The 5,564-nt window shown below is 39.1% G+C and overlaps 1 long non-coding RNA gene across 1 annotated transcript in view; it reads right to left on the bottom strand.

Moving 5' to 3' along the window:
- LOC106871611 (uncharacterized) overlaps positions 1-5,564 on the bottom strand; it is a 31,311-nt gene that overhangs the window by 16,571 nt on the left and 9,176 nt on the right. The window lies entirely within an intron of this gene.

Below are 5,564 nucleotides of genomic sequence, written 5' to 3'. Positions count from 1 at the left end.
TTTTACCTATGAATTTGCGTGTGTAAATTGGGAATGCATACAACGTTTCTCTGCCCTAGGTGTACGGAAAACACTCGGCGAGAAATGGAAGAAAATTTGAAGAAAGAAGGAAAAAAACAACATAATAATAACAATAATAATAATAATAATAATAATAATAATAATAATAATAATAATACACTAAGTTCCAAATAGATAAGAATGACAAATCTCCCCTTTGTAGGATGGATGGCAGCAGAAACGAAACAATCTCACATATGGTGAGTGAGTGTAGCGAACTGGCCCAAAAGCACTACAAAAGAGGCACGATAATGTGGCTAAGTTCGTCCATTGGAAGCTATGGGAAAAGTACGGCCTGAACAGAGCATGGAAATGGTACGAACGTGAATCAGAAGGAGTCACCGAGAACAAGGAACATAAGATACTGTGGGATTTTACAGTCCGATGCGACTCCCTAATCGAGGATCGGAGACCAGCTATTGTTATGGTAAATGAAGGAAAAAAAGAAGCCAAGATCATAGATATTGCAATACCTAGAAATGCACGCATAAGTGACAAAGAACTAGAAAAGATTGAAAAGTACAGACTGCTAAAAGATGAAATTGCAAGAATGTGGACTATGAGGAGTGTGTGTGTCATTCCAGGAGTTGTAGGGGCTCTTGGAGCACTAACAACCAAGTTCAAGAAATATGTCAAAGAAATTGGAATTGACACGAGAGCAGGACAAGCCCCAAAAACTATTCTACTGGGGACAGCTAGGATTTTGAGATTGATACTTGGATGTTGAATGTCTCCCACGATAATTAACAACCAAGTATCAAAGCTTATAATTTGTGGAAAGAGATCCTGTGAGACCTCTGACAACAGACTGCTGACCGCTCCCACAAAATTACCAGAACAAACAAGACCGAACTTCTGAGAAGCAAAACAATAACAAGAGCACTCAGAGAGCGCAAACCTCCACCGAGGCAACACCAACGTCCTCTCAACGATTAGCCGGAGATGATTTTTAAAATGAGAATATCTGAAGTAAACTCGACTTCTCTCACAAACGAAAATACTAAAAACGAACCAGACCGCTATCAAAAATTAAGTATTAAAAAAAACAGAAAAAATAACCCAGAATCCTTGTCCAGGACTGGATAGATCCCAAAATCTAATCAGTTCGTGCCAGTCACGAGGTCAAGCATCTCTGAAAGTTTCATCCAAATCCATCCAGCGGTTCTTGAGATATTTTGTTCACGGACAAAAAAACAAACAAACACGATTGAAAACAATACCCCCTCCTTCGCTAAGGCGGAGGTAATAACAATAATACAACTATGACGATTTGAAGTGGGAAATACGAAGGTTGTTGTCAATGAGGAGAGAAGGCGTGGTTCCAATAGTAATTGGCATACTTGGAAGTATCAACACCCAACAACCAGCATGAGTCAAAAAGATTGGTACAAATGCAAAGGTACAACACCTACAAAAATCAGCATTGCTCGGAACTGCGAGAATTCTTCGCAGAATTTTTGAAGCATGACCAGTAAATAAGTATCACCTTAGTCTGCTGACTGTGTACAGCTGACACTTTCCATCATACCCAAGAAAATAATCTGTGAGTTTGCATCAAATAATAATAATAATAATAATAATAATAATAATAATAATAATAATAATAACATATAATGAAAAGAAACATAACAAGTAACTGCAGAATATGTGGCGATAGACAAGAAACAATAAATCATATTATCTCTGGCTGCCCAGTCCTGGCTAAGAAGGAATATATTCACAGACACGACAGAGCTGGGACCTATATACACTGGAATCTATGCCAACAGTGGAATAACAACAGAAAAAGATGGTATAAAAACACACGCCAGAAAAGGTCACAGAAAACGAGAAAGCAACCATACTCTGGGATATGCCAATACACACAGATAGAGAAATTAAGGCCAATAAACCAGATATAGTTGTCAAAGATCATGAAGGAAAAAAATGCTTTCTAATTGATGTATCAATACCAGCAGATGACAACGTTTCCTTAAAAGAAATGGAGAAACTTTCAAAATACAAAATTTGGAAATAGAGGTAACTCGAATGTGGAATCTAAAAACAGAAACAATTCCTATCATAGTAGGTGCCTTAGGTATAATAAAACAATATTCAGACAAATACATAACAAAAACACTAGGACTTACAAATATATATAACATACAGAAAATTGCACTACTGGGTACTGCACACATTCTACGCAAAACACTTTCAATACAGTAACCATAAGAGCATCACAGCAAACCACAGCACATACCCAAGGCACACAGAGCTGCGCTCGGTAGTGAAGTGAAAGTACGTTATAAAGATATAACTACTGAATAATAATGATGATGATGATGACGATACTTCCTCAGAATCACTAACACTGATTCTGAGGAAAGCAAAAGCTTGGTATGTATTCAAAAGCCGCCAACAAAAAGTCAACCATTTGTTATTCATGGATGACCTCAAACTTTATGGTAAAAATGAAGCCCAAGTCAGTTCCCCCGTTGATACGGTGTATACCTTCAGTGCTGATATCAGAATGGATTGGGCCTGAGAAAGTGTGGTGTGTGTGTGTCTTGAAGAGAGGTAAAATCAAATGTACGGACGGGCTAACGATACTGTCGGGGGAGGTTATGAAGCAGATAGAAGAGACGGGACTGATCCTTAAGTCGAAAGGAAATGGACGGAATAAGATCGAAACTCGAATACTCCGGAAGGTGCTCGAAAAATAAGAAGTGTTACCTTAGTTTACTGGTAGGGAATAGCTGACACTGTAATACATCTCCAGCGTTAGAAGCTGTGCAAAGGCAATAATGATGATGATGATGATGATGATGATGATGATGATGATACCCTGATGCAGTACCAGGCAGTGGCTGTCATGGCTTCTGATCTTAATTGACTGGAAGTGTTGTGTACATTGTTTTGTCTTAGTATAAAAAATGGGCTACACCAAATATTCTGCTCAATACCATTGATTGTTTGTCAGTTGTTTGACCTTAACCAGTTGAGCATGTCCCTTAATGGCTGACAATATGTGCCTCTCTGATTGAAGGCAAGAGTAGTGGGAAGCATCATAACCATGTGTTGAGAGGAATTCTTTGGAGTTTGAATAATTCCCCTGTGGAAACATGAGTGCTTCGTTCAACATCCTTAAACAACCTTTATTCAGGGGCCTTTTGAGCGGGGTGGGCTACTCAACCTGAAGAAAATTCTAACTGGGTCCTATCTGCAAGGCCATGCGCTGTTTATCATTATATTAGGTCGCCATATCACGCACATATGGTTGTGATGCATGTGCCTGGTGAACCCTTATCAGACGAGCAGTCATAATGGATATATTGAGCTTTGTATATTTGCATTCCAGTGTCACTTTGATGGTATGCACTGCTTTCTCACTCAATAATAATAATGATGATGATGAGAAGAAGAAGAAGAAGAAGAAGAAGAAGAAGAAGAAGAAGAAGAAGAAGAAGAAGAAGAAGAAGAAGAAGAAGAAGAAGAAGAAGAAGAAGAAGAAGAAGAAGATCCAAGCAGTTAATACATGGACAATAGCATCACTTTGGTATGGAGCTGGAATCATAAACTGACAAAAGAAAGAACTGATACGAAAACAAGAAAAATATTGACAGTGAACGGAGCCGTCCACCCTAAAAGTGACACCGATAGGCTGTACTTGTGCAGAAGAAAGGGTGAGAGAGATTTGATCAGTTTCCAGGATTGTATCGATGCAGAGGAAAATACATTAGGGTGGTAAGTAAAAAAAATAGCGTGAAACCATTGTTGAAACATGTGAAGAAGTCCGGCGTCATCAAGATAACTGTGTAAAGAAATAAAAACTTAAAGAGGAAAAGAACACAAAAAAAAAGAAACGGCATGGAAGGAGAAAAATGCACGGTCAGTTTTCAAGACATACGAACGCCAGAAGACCGGTGGCTATGGATGAGGAGGAGTGACCTGAAGATAGAAACAGAAGCACTTATATGTGCAGCACAAGAACAAGCGTTAAGGACTAACTGTGTGAAGTGCAGAATCGATAACACTACCGACAGCGACAAATGCAGAACGTGTGGTAAGAGAGGTGAAACGGTATGGCACATCGTTAGCGAATACCCGAAATTGGCACAACGCGATTACAAACGATGATTTTGACAACGTGACAAGAATGATCCATTGGGAACTCTGTGGAAATCACGGCCTACAAAGAGCAAAGACGTGGTATGAGAAAACCCTAGAAGAAATCATCGAGAATGAAGATTGCAAAATCCTGTTGGATACAATGATTCAGTGTGACCACTTGACCAGACATCGCAAATCGGATTTTGTTGTGGTGAATAAAAAAGAAAGAACTTGCATGATAATCGACATAGTATGTCCCATTGACAACAGGGTCAAAGAGAAAGAAGAGGAAAAACTGAACGACTACGACGATTTGAAGTGAGAAACACGAAAGTTATGGTCAATGGGGAGAGTAGACGTGATACCAATAGTAATTGGTGCACTTGGAAGTATCAGCACTCAGCTGCCAACATGGCCCAAAAAGATTGGTACAAATGTAAAGATAGAACACCTACAAAAATCAGCATTGCTTGAAACTACAAAAAATCTTCTCAGAGTCCTTGAAGCATAACCAGTAAACAAGCGTCACCTTTATCTGCTCGCTGTGTACGACTGACACTTTCCATCATACCCAGCAAAATAAGCTGAGAGTTTTCATCAAATAATAATGGTGATGATGATGATGATTTCAAATTTTGGCACAAGGCCAGTAATTTCAGGGAGGAGTAAGTCGATTGCATCGACCCCAATACTCAACTGGTACTTATTTTATCGACCCCCAAAAGGATGAAAGGCAGAGTTGATCTTGGCGGAATTTGAACTCAGAACGTAAAGGCGGACGAAATGCCGCTAAGCCTTTTGTCCGGCATGCTAACGATTCTACCAGTTTGCCGCCCTAGTAGTAATAATAATAATAAAAACAATAACAATAATAATATTAATAATAATAATAATAATATCATCATTGTGATGGCTGGGAGATCGACTGACAGAATCGGAGCACCAAGCAAAATGTTCTCCAGTATTCGGATTCAGCTTTTTACATTCTGAGTCTAAATCCAGGTAAAGTCAACTTTGCATTTCATCCCGCCAGAGTCAAGAAAGTAAAATTCTAGTTTTGTAGTGGAATCGATCATCTCGACTACTCCCCCCACCCCGCCATCAAAATTGATGGGTTTGTGCCTAAATCAAAAACCATTAAGCTAGTAAATCTATATATTGGTTTCAAATTTTGGCACAAGGCCAACAGTTTAGGGGTCGTGGGAAGTCGATCACATCGATCCCTGTACTCAACTGCTGTTTATTTTATCCGCTCCAGAAGGAATGAAAGGCAAAAGTCAACCCCGGTAATATTTGAATTCAGAACATTAAAACGGAAATGTCGCTAAGCATTTTGCGCGGCATGCTAACGATTCTGCCAGCTAACCGCCTTAGCTAATACCTATGTTAAACACACGCATAAAATGAACAATTAC

The sequence above is a fragment of the Octopus bimaculoides genome, chromosome 1 (assembly GCF_001194135.2).
Source record: "Octopus bimaculoides isolate UCB-OBI-ISO-001 chromosome 1, ASM119413v2, whole genome shotgun sequence".
In the NCBI taxonomy this organism is placed as follows: domain Eukaryota; kingdom Metazoa; phylum Mollusca; class Cephalopoda; order Octopoda; family Octopodidae; genus Octopus; species Octopus bimaculoides.
This window is presented reverse-complemented; position numbering and strand designations above follow the sequence as displayed.